Genomic DNA, 11,844 nt, shown 5'->3' with positions numbered 1-11,844 from the left:
CCTTTTGGTGTGTGCATATCTACATAAAAGGTGGGAGTTGTCATGTGAAAAAGATGGGGGTTTGTGGTATTAAAAGCTGAATTAAATTTAAAAGAGTTTAATTGAGCACAGAATGATTCATGAATCAGGCAGTCTCCTGAGCCAGAGTGGACTCAGAGACTCCAGCGCAGCCACGTGGTGGAAGATTTATGGACAGCAAAAGGAAAGTCATGTACAGAAAACAGAAGTGAGGTACAGAAATAGCCGGATTGGTTACAGCTCGGTGTTTGCCTTATTTGAATAGTTTGAATCATTGGCCATCTTCGATTGGCCAAACTCAGTGACTGGCACAAGAGTAGACTAGAGTCCGTATACTATTCCATTTACGTTATAGTTCATGATGTACAGAGAAACCTTTAGGCCAAACTTAAAATATGTAAGGAGGCAGTTTTAGGCTAAACTTGATTTAACAGTGGTTTTCAGCATCGTGCAACCAGTCATGTCGGAGCTGTACCCCCGCAAGAACCTGCAGAGATTCCGTGGTGTGCTGGAACCAGCTTACATAGCAAGAGCTGATTACAGGCTGAGTATCCCTAATCTGAAAATACAAAAGAGTGGGTGCTATTTCAACTCCAAAATCTGTAACTTTGAGTGCCAACATGATGCTCCAAAGAAATGCTTATTGGAACATTTTGGATTTTCAGACTAGGGACGTTCAACTTGTATGTATTCGGCAAATATTCTAAAATCTGAAAAAAATATGAAATCTGAAACATTTCTGGTCCCAAGCATATTGGATAAGGGATACTCAACCTGTATTAAGTTTTTTAGGAATTTTGCAAGCCAGTTGTTAAACTGTTGGTAGCTTGAAATAGGCTATGATGGGAATATTTATGCTGTGGAGATTGCTGGCTCTCTAGCACATCACTTCTCAAGGACCATGCAGCGTAGTGCTTGGGAGCAAACGTTCAACAGCTTTTCAGATGATACAGGACAAGTTCCATGAGTCTGCCCATGCCTAGGTCAAGCCAATCTAGCCGAGGTTGAAGGTGCGTACATTGAGAACACCTATTTTGAAGTGGTGACTAAGACTGAGAGGTATCTTGAAATGAAGAAACCTTGAGTTCTAATCTAGGATGTCCAAGTCACCCAAGAGGTTCTCTATGGGAATCAATGGCTGCCTGTATTCTGGAAATGCTGATATCACATGGCCAGAGGAAACTTTCATGTCTACGTGGTGAGTTGGAGGACTGGGCAGGCGTATCTTTGGAAGCAGGGATTGGGTGATTGCCTGGCGAGGTTGCACCTCTGTTTTGAGAGGAAAAATAAAAGAGGTTGCTGTATCTTTAACACAGAAGGTTTTGTGTTAATATTACATTTATTGTATTTTGTTTGCATGAAATGGATTTCTTTCTCAGCACCTATTTGCCTGGTGCCATTCAAGCTCCTACCCTCAGAGGGCTTGTCATCTAAAAGGGGAGATGGCACCTGAAGAGGTCTGAGTGTGAGGTTCACCTCAGTAGGTTGAATTTGTCACCTCTTTTTAGAATGAAAGTATACATAACAATTGGGTAATGGGCCAGATGACTGAAATGAGAACCTTGATTTAGAGGTTCCTGTTTGCATCTCTGCAACCACTTCAGAAGGCACGTGTTTGGTTTGCTCTGAGCCTAACCTAGAGTGCTCGCAGCAGTCTTTCAGTTGAGCTTGGGGACTGCAGCTGTGGGGAGATTTCAGTGCATTGCCTCCCCTGGGTACTCTTCATCTTGGGTAAGCAGTTGCTTTGAATTTCTTAAGCCATTTTTTGAACTTTTCTCACACAGAAGTGTGCCAGTCCTGAAGGCTGGTTGAATTGGTAGTCTCTCAGGATTGTGAAGCTGCGATTGCAGAACTCTTGATCTCTGCAGGGGGATGTCATAAAGTAGTCTAATGGGTGCTGTTTCAGTTACTGTCGTGTAGAGTAACTTAGGTGAATCTCCTCAGCAAAAAGAGGAGCAAAGTTTCATCATAATAAGAGTATGTGACAATGAGGATGACAAGGCTTCAGCTTTTAAGTCACCCGTGGGTTTAGGTGGAGCTGTGACTGGCTGTTCTTGAGCTCACAGCAGAGCTCTTTCTTCACTGTTTTTCTTTTTAGAAGACAGTTTTTAATTTTATTTTTAAACAAATTTTATTGTGTATATTTAAGGTATACAACATGATGTTGTGGGATGCATGTAGATAGTAAAAAGTTTACTATGGTGAAGCAGATTAATATATCCATCATTTTACATAGTTATACCACTGTTTTTCTTCTCCCCATTATAGACAAGCCAATATTTAACCTTTAGAAGCCCGAGACTTAAATCTCCCAAGAAAGCTAGGCTACTGTCCATACTTGTTACACCCTCAGCACAGCCCTGACCTTGGGAAAGGCTGTTGCAGGATGGTTTAGGTATAACCTACTCTGAAGAAGGGAGCAGGAGTAAGGACCTCCAGGGTCCCATTCACGTAGACCATTAACCGATGTGACCTAGACTGTGTTACAGAAGCCACGTGACCTACCAGTCTGTATTCAATGGCTTAACAATGGAAAATGAGGGCATATTTTAAGAGGCATAGCTTAGAGTGGTTATATGGACTTGTAGACCTAAAAACATCTGAGAGCCTAGAAGTGCACAGCAGTGTGCAGATAGATTGAGAGGACTTGGCTCTGCAGGTGGACAACACTCTGTGAGTAAAAGAAGGCTGTGCAGTTGTCCGTTTGCTCAGTGGTTAGTTGTCCTTACTAGGGACAAACACTGAGAGACAGCAGCTCTCCCTTATTTTGTCTCATGATATTGTAATTTGGGGGGTAACTTTCACATCTTGTATGGTAGTCTCATTGTAGCATGTCTCTTTTCTGAAGATGTCTTTTCTGTAGTAACTGCCAAGGAGAATAACTCCCCTACACTGTTTAGTAACTTTAAAAAATTGACACATAATAATTACACACATTTATGGGGTGCACAGGGGTGTTGTGATACATACAATGTATAGTGATAGGATCAGGCTAATTAGCGTATCCATCATCTCAAACTTTTTTTCATTTATTTGTGTTAGGAACACTCACTATCCTCCTTCTACCTCTTTGAAACTATATATCATTGTTAACCATAGCCATCTTAAAGTGGTATAGGACACTAGAACTTATTCTTCCTATCTAGCTGTAATTTCGTTTCCTTTGACAAATCTCTCCCTATGTCCCTTCCCCTCTAGTATCCTCTGTTCTACTTTTTACTTCTATGAGATCAATGTTTTTAGCTTCCACGTATGAGTGAGTACATTCAGTGTTTAAGTTTCTGTTCCTGGCTTATCTCACTTTACAGAATGTCTTCCAGTGTCCATCTATGTTACTGTGACTCACAGGATTTCATTCTTTTTAATGCCCAAATAATATTTCATTGTGTACATATATCACATTTTCTTTACCCATTTATCTATTGTTGGACATCTAGATTGATTCTATGTCTTGGCTATTGTAATAAGTGCTGCAGTAAACATGGGAGTGCAGATGTCTCTTCAATATACTGATTTCCTTTTCTTTGGATAAATGCCCAGTGGTGGGATTGCTAGATCATATAGTAGTTTTATTTGTAGTTTTTTGAGGAACTTTCATATTGTCTTGGGTGGCGACTAGCCAGGGCTGGTGTCATGGGTGGTAAAGGTATTTATCAAGACAGTCATAAGTAAAGAAAGGCAGATTTATTACAGAAGGTGTGAAAATACATTGCAAGGTTGCTGGCAGAACAGCAGGGAAAGGGCTGTCTGCAAAGAGGCAGGGACTAGACAGAAGTTTTATAGGGTCATGCTGGAGGGGGCTATCTGTGGAACGAGGTCACTGTGCCCACAGAGGTCACTGTGCCCTTGGGTTGTTTGATTAGCTATCTCTCAAAACAATCGTTCATTGTTCTTCCCCACCCCCCCAACCCTCCCCAACTTGGGGCCCCTTCCTCATTGTTGCTTACTTATCAGGACTCTACATTCCACCCCTGGCAGAACAACAATGACAAATCTTTGGCATTGGGCAGAGGTCTCATCTTCCAACTGCTTCCTGCTGACCAGGGGCATAGAGTTCTCCCTACCTAGGATTGTTGATCTGTCAAGAGATCCATCATGGATTGTGGGACCTAGGATATTGGATTTTGCTGGAGGAAGGGTCTCGTCAGAGAGGGGGAGCATGTCAAGGCAAAACTGGTGTCCAACTGAATTCTGGGGAGACTCGTAAAGGTAGCAGGCATCATTGTGGAGAGACTGATATCCCATTCACAGCATCATTTGAAGGTGAAACTGCTGAATTCTAGTAGACACAATTTTATTTCTTAAGCCAGTTACTGAAAAGATGAAGAAAAACCTTTTGCAGTCTGACTATTTTTCCTTATTGAAAGCCCATTTAGATAACCTGGAAGTTACTTGATGAAAAAGTGTTTGAATTTAAACACAGCATAGGGAACCAATTTTAGACAGACTATTATACCTTAATTACATACAACATTCCTTTTATAAATTTCTTTCATGAATTTTCTCATGACTTACACCGGTCATGACTATCTATGATAGGCTTGGACTTTCTGACTTGTCCTAAACTTCCCTCTTTCTTAACAATCAGTCATTTTACTTTATGACAAGAATTTACCACACAAGATCCGTTCTTATATAAAATTTCTTTCCTTATAACTCTCGTTATCAAAAATACCTCTTCACCTTTATAACTTTCTTCTTCTTTTTTGTTTTCTTATTTTTATTTTTATTTTTTTGAGACAGGGTCTCATTCTATCGCCCAGGCTGGAGTGCAGTGGTGCGATCTTGGCTCACTGTAACCTCTGCTTCCCGAGTTCAAGTGATTCTTGTGCCTCAGCCTCCCAAGTAGCTGGGACTACAGGCACATGCCACTATGCCTGGCTAATGTTTGTATTTTTAGTAGAGATGGAGTTTCACCCTGTTGGCCAGGCTGGTCTTGAACTCCTGACCTCAAGTGATCCACCACCTTGGCCTCCCAAAGTGCTAAGATTACAGGCATGAGCCACCACACCTGGCCTTCACCTTTATAACCTTCTTTATGTCCCTCTTATTTCCTCATTCCTTTTACCTTGTTTTATATATAGCCTTTTTTTTTTTTTTGAGATGGAATCTCACTGTATCATCCAGGCTGGAGTGCAGTGGCAAAATCTTGGCTGGCTACAGTCTCCACCTCGTGGGTTCAAGCGATTCTCCTGCCTCAGCCTCCCAAGTAGGTGGGACTACAGGTGTGTGCCACCACACCCAGCTAATTTTTGTATTTTTTTAGTAGAGACAGGGCTTTGACATGTTGGCTGGGCTGATCTTGAACTCCTGAACCACAGGTGATCTGCATGCCTTGGCCTTCCAAAGTGCTGGGATTACAGGCGTGAGTTACCACGTCCGGCGTATATGTAACCTTTAAATAACCTTTGAATTAGACAAAAAATGTTTTCCTTTTGTTAGGAAGTTAAGGGTTATACTGCATGTTGCTGTGCGAGTTCTGTGAAGGGGCCACATATGAGGAGGTTATCCCCCCTCAAGAGATTGGTAGGTTAAATTTCTTGCTAGGGTGTGTCTGTATAAGTGTGGGCTACTTTTAAACCCCCAAGATAGGACTATCTAGGTTGAAGCTATTGGTTAAAGATTTAGGTAGCTTTCCTGGGAGAAACAGGGGTATTAGAGGGAAAGATGAATTCACAAGTTGGGTAAACATTAAGTAGGCACCCATCTTGGAAAGGTATTTTTGCCCTAAAGGGGTGTGGGGTATTTGTATATTACCAGGGACTGGTGGGAGATTGGTAATTGGTCCCTTAAATAATATAAAGGGGTATGGATTTTTTGGAGGGAGGGGGTGCCACTTGTTCTCATTACCCAACAGGATATGGAGGAGAGTTGCTCAGAGAAGATTAGTATAGAGTCACTACAAGTCATTTATGTAGCCAAAATGATAACTCCAAAATTTCTAAAAGGCAAAAATCTTTACTTGCTGATAGAGGGGAGAGTCAACTTTCCAAGCAGGTCGCAATAAAGACAGCATGATGCCAACTGAATCTATCTCCTCTCTCCTCCTTTTTCTGTTGTTTATTAAAAGGTAAACAAAAATCTCTCATTTTAAAATATTATGCAAAAATCTTGTTTATGAGAGAAAGCAAAATTTCACCTTTGCATTAGTATATTATTAATGTTAAATCCAATTCTTAATAAAACCTTATAAACAAATCTATACAATCATAGTTTGACCATAAGGTAAAACGTCCACAAACCTCTCATAATTCTTTACAATTTTCTGTTAAACAAATAAATTCTCTAGAAAACCATTATTCAGACACATGGGCCCGGATTCTGGCCCTATATCAGTGTGCTTTTATTTCAGTGTTCGACCTATGGAAAAACAAAGTAATCCCCTTTAAATCTTAGCCAACCTGCTTATACCCACAGAACTGTTCACAAGATTAACCCTTCACAAACCCTTTTCAACTTGCTTAAACCATCAGTTTTGTCACATTACTCTTTTTTTTTTTGAGACAGAGTCTCACTCTGTCACCTAGGCTGGCATGCAGTGGCACAATCTCAACTCTCTGCAACCTCCGCCTCCCGAGTTCAAGTGATTCTCCTGCCTCAGCCTCCCAAGTAGCTGGGATTACAGGTGCTCACCACCACACCTGATTAATTTTTGTATTTTTAGTAGAGACAGGGTTTTGCCATGTTGGCCAGGCTGGTCTGGAACTCCTAACCTCAAGTGATCTCCCCACCTCAGCCTCCCAAAGTTCTGGGATGACAGGCGTGAGCCACCATGCCCAGCTGTCCCATTACTCTTTTAGGTGAGGCCAATAGTTAAAACCCTCTGAGCTAGACAAAATTACGTTCTCTTTAACAGAAACCATATTCACACGCCTTCTTATAACCTCCCACCAAAACACATTCTTTACTTACACTGTCTTTATTTTTTATGTTATTTACACTGTCTTTATTTTTAAAAATCATTAGAGTCACGTGACCTGAAAGAGATTAAAGTTTCAATTTTTTCTGATAAAATGTTTGATTTTAGTTTCTTTAAGCCAATTAATTAGAGCTCTTTTACATAAATACTATACATACAACACATATAAATACACAGACAGACAGAAATGGAAAATCAAGACAAAATTCCATTGACTGAGAAGTTCTTAGAGGGAAAGCAGGGGCTTTTTGTTTGTTTAGATGGAGTCTTGCTCTGTCGCCAGGTTGGAATGCAGTGGTGCGATCACAACTCGCTGCAGCCTCAGCCTCCTGGGCTCAAGTGATCCTCCCACTTCAGCCTCCTGAGTAGCTAGGACTACAGGTGCCTGCCACTACATCCAGCTAATTTTTGTATTTTTTTTTTTGCACAGATGGGGTTTCACCAAGTTGCTCAGGCCGGTCTCAAATTCCTGGGCTCAAGCGATCTGTCCACCTTGGCCTCTCAAAGTGCTAGGATTATAGGCATGAGCCACTGTGCCTGGCCAGCAGGGGCTTTTAAAACAATATCTGTATACATACAGCCCAAATATCATCTTTAATTAAGTTGATTTCTGACTATGGAGTTCTCAAAATAAAAATCCTATAAAAATCTTTTATTACCAGATTTTAGCCAGGACAAATGGCCAATATTTCTGGCTTTTGAATCTTTACCTAAAGGTAACCTCCTATGTGAAATTAATAAACCTTAAGTAAGGGGATAACTTAAACAGGGACACAAAAGGTGTCTCCAAAGAGATGGTAAGCAATTTACAAGATCTAGAATTGCCCCAAAGGTAACTCAGAGAAAAGAAAATTTCAAGACAGGAAATTAGGAGCTGTCCATGGAGGGGAAAAGAATCAATAAATGATTAAACCACAAAAGACTCACTTTTGGAGCCAGGAATTGAACCCAGGGCACCACTGTGAGAGGGCAAAGCTTTAGCAGTTGAGCTACAGCAGGGGTCCCCAACCCCTGGGCAGTAGACTGGCACTGGTCCATGGCCTGTTAGGAACTGAACCACTCAGCAGGAGGTAAGTGGGGGGCAGACAAGCAAGCATTACTGCCTGAGCTCTGCCTCCTTTCAGATCAGCGAGGGTATTAGATTCTCATGGGAGCATGAACCCTATTGTGAACTGCACATGCGAGGGATCTAGGTTTCATGCTTCTTAGGAGAATCTAATGCCTGGTGATCTGGAACAGTTTCATCCCCAAATCATCACCCACCCTCCCTGGTCTGTGGAAAAATTGTCTTCCATGAAAAAATTGTTTTCCATGGGGAAAAATTGTCCCCGGTGCCAAAAAGATTGGGGACCAGTGAACTATAGTGCAAGGTGACTGCTGTTGTTTTTTTCCGGGAGGAGTTTAGAGCATTTGCAAGCTTGCACAGGATTTTAACTGCTCAAGAGAACTTTCTAGGACTAGTCATGTTATTATTACGCATGCTTCTTTTAATTTAGCCTTTTCCTTTTAATGGTGTACTCAGTTCCAATGGTGACTGAATCTAAAAGCCTGTTAAACTCCAGATAGTGATTTTCCAGATTTTTACCATATAAGCAAAAGGTATTTCCAGAAAGGGGTAGAGGAGGCATCTCTATGACAGGCAGCTCTTGAACTCAAGGGGAAATGGATAATTTTACTTGCCACCTCCAGAGTCACCCTTGGCTTTGTTTTGCTGTGATTTGGAATTCAGCGGGGTCAGAGAGCCCACTTCAGTTTAAGGCCATCAGGGGCTAGAATTCTGTCCTCAGGGCCTTTCAGCCCTCAGGACAGTCCCATTTTCAGCAGCTGAGCTTGTGGCAGAGGGTACAAGCTGCGTGGGGCTTTTCCCCATGTATCCCATTGGGGCAGTTTGCCTTCCAGTGGACTGGCCATCTGCACTGAGGGCACTTACCTGGAGAAGTGTCCTTAGGGCAACCTGGAGGGAGCTGAGGGCTTCTAAATCAGCCAACAATTGAGCCTGCCTTTTGTCCCTGCATTTTTCTTTCTCCTTAGCCCTGTCCTCCTCATTCTGCTCTTGGTTATAAAAGACCGAGGAGGCTAAATTGAGGATTTTTTTTTTGCATAGGGACCACGCTGTATTACCCAAGAAAGGTAGATGTTTCTTTTTGAGAGTCTGAGGGTTAAATTTGTCTCAATGTTTTAGGATGCAATGCAGAGGTGAGTCTGAAGGAACAGATGGGATTTGTCCCATGGTGGGACTGGAAAATGATGAGCCAACCTCTGGGGGCTAATGTCCGCTGGGGACACAAACTGCTTTCTCTTGAGGCTTCTCGCTGAGGAAAAGCGTTCCACTCACATCCACTGATGGACTTGGGTGCACTTTCTAAAGGGCATCCCAGCTATCAGAAAGACTTCTCTGCACTGGGGCCTTGCACTGGATGATCGGTTCAGGTATGAGGAGAGGGGAGGGGAATGGGGAGACTCACTGTTCTGAGGTTGCTTAAGCTCACCTAGTTTGGGAACATCCAGAGCAGGAGGTTTGCCTGTCTTCATGGGGAGAATTTAGAGTGAGAAAGAGGTGGGTCTGAGTTCCCCAAACCATGCGTGCCAATTGTGACACATAGAGGGACTTTTGACCAGAAAATGTAGGAGAGGGTTTTCCTCTCTCCGGGGCAAGGCAGACAAAACTCTTCAGCCCCTGGCCTTCAGGCCACACCAGGAAGTGGCCCTGGTCAGTTGTCATAAGTCACCAGAGGGATACTAGAGTTTGTTTCAGTTGAAAACTGAAAAGGAAAGCAAACTCTGATTGGGTGGTGACTTCTCACCAGGACCTTCTGGTCCACAGGGAGCAGCCCTGGCCAGGACCTTCAGCTGTCTCCAAACTTGGATGCTGTTCACTGAGATAGTGGAGTTGGAGGAGAGGCAAGGGAGAGAGTAGGGGAGAGGTCCCCAAGCAATCCCCTTTTGGATCACCAAAATGTTGTGGGTAGTGACTAGCTAGGGCTGATGTCACCGGCAGCAAATGTATTTACCAAGACAGTCATAGGAAAGAAAGGCAGATTTATTAGAGAAGGTATGAAAACATGTTGCAAGGTTGTAATGGGCAGCACAGCAGAGAAGGCACTGTCTGCAAAGAGGCAGGGGCTGAAGGGAAGTTTTATAGGGTGGTGCTGGAGGGGGCTACCTGTGAAAGAAGTCATTGTGCCCATAGAAGTCATTGTGCCCTCAGGTTGCTTGATTAGCTATGTCTCAGAACAGTTGTTCATTGTTCTTCCTCACCTGGGTCCTCCCCAGCTGGGACCCCTCCTCATTGTTGCTTACTTAACAGGACTACACACATACTGTTCTCCATAGTGGCTGTACTAGTTTGCATTCCTACCAATAATGTATAAGAGTCCCCTTTTCTCTGCATCCTCACCAGCATTTGTTATTTTTTTGTCTTTTTGATAATAACCACCCTAACTGGTATGAGATGATAACTCATTGTGGGTTTGATTTGCATTTCCATGATTACTGATATTGAAAATTTGTTTTCATATATGTGTTGGCCATTTGTATGTCTTCTTTTGAGAAATGTCTGTTCAGATCATTTGCCCATTTTTAACCCCCCTACACTATTAGTAATAGAAAAGAAGATCCTGATAGTTATAACCCCCTAGAAGGACAGAAGGTATTTGCCAGAATTTATACTGTGAAAGAACCATGAGCTCAGGTCAAAATATTTGGCCAACAGATGAAATAACTTACTATGAAGAATTATCTCCAAACATCTGCTGAGGAGATAAATCAGTATCTGGAAAGAGAAGGAAGCAGGGTAGAAGTTGTGAATGTCAATGGTGTCTATTATCAAGGTGCTTAAGGTGCTTCTGAATGCTTTTGCTGGATTTTTTTTAAAACTGAAATTCATTTTATTCATCTACATATGAAATCAGAATTTTGTTATTCAGCTAAATATGTATACATAAAATTCAGAATGTGTGTGTGTTGGTGAATATATAGATAGGAATTTGCAAATATCTGTCAACTCACTAGGAAATTCAAACTTGAATAGTGTTCTTGGTAAATGTCCAAGGTGTTATGAACTCATTTGACAAGTAGTTACTGAGGATGTCCCCATACCTCACACTATGCTGGCACTGGAAGTGTGGTGGCTCATGGGCATGGCTCTTGGCTTCATGGAGCTTATAGTCTTGGGGGTGGAGGTAGAGAGCAGGGTCTTAATTAAATGAGCACACAAATAAATAGATAATTAGACATAGTGGCCCACGCCCTAAAGGAAAGGTAGAGGTACTATTAAGACATGTGGCTGCTGGGCATAGCAGCTCATGCCTGTAGTCCCAGCCCTTTGGTAGGCTGAAGTGGGTGGATCACCTGAGGTGGGGAGTTCGAGACCAGCCTGGCCAACATGGTGAAACCCTGTCTCTACTAAAAGTACAAAATTAGCCAGGCGTGGTGGCTCATGCCTGTAATCCCAGCTACTCAGGAGGCTGAGGCAGGAGAATCACTTGAACCCGAGAGGCGGAGGTTGTGGTGAGCTAAGATCGTGCCATTGCACTCCAGCCTAGGCAACAAGACTGAAACTCCATCTCAAAATAAAAAAAAAGACATGTGGCTTGGGGACCCGTCCTGAGATGAGTGGTTGAAGAGAGGTTTCCCGAGGAAATGATATTTAACTTGAGATGTGAGCGAGGAGCAGGTGTTAACTGGGTGAAGGCCTGAGCAAGGTGGATTGGAAAACCATTCAGTCAGGAGGAGCAGATTAATCTTGTTTAGACAAATAAAGTTCAGAAAAGCTTTGCTCTAAAATATTGATTACTTTCTCAAATGTGGAGGAAGAGCATAGTGTGGCAAAGACACAGGCTCGGATCCAGGATGCCTGGGTTTGAATCCTCGCTCTGCCACTTGCTCTGTGTTCTTAGGCAAGTCAC

The 11,844-nt window shown here is 42.5% G+C and overlaps 1 protein-coding gene across 1 annotated transcript in view; it reads left to right on the top strand.

Moving 5' to 3' along the window:
* The first annotated feature begins 1,670 nt into the window (after positions 1-1,670).
* Positions 1,671-11,844, top strand: part of JAML (junction adhesion molecule like) — a 35,144-nt gene continuing 24,970 nt past the window's right edge. The window contains exon 1 of the mRNA XM_019037661.3: positions 1,671-1,749. The gene's annotated coding sequence lies outside the window, so the exon portion shown is untranslated. The remainder of the gene's footprint in view (positions 1,750-11,844) is intronic.

Source organism: Gorilla gorilla, chromosome 9 (genome assembly GCF_029281585.2).
Source record: "Gorilla gorilla gorilla isolate KB3781 chromosome 9, NHGRI_mGorGor1-v2.1_pri, whole genome shotgun sequence".
Taxonomy (NCBI): domain Eukaryota; kingdom Metazoa; phylum Chordata; class Mammalia; order Primates; family Hominidae; genus Gorilla; species Gorilla gorilla.
This window is presented reverse-complemented; position numbering and strand designations above follow the sequence as displayed.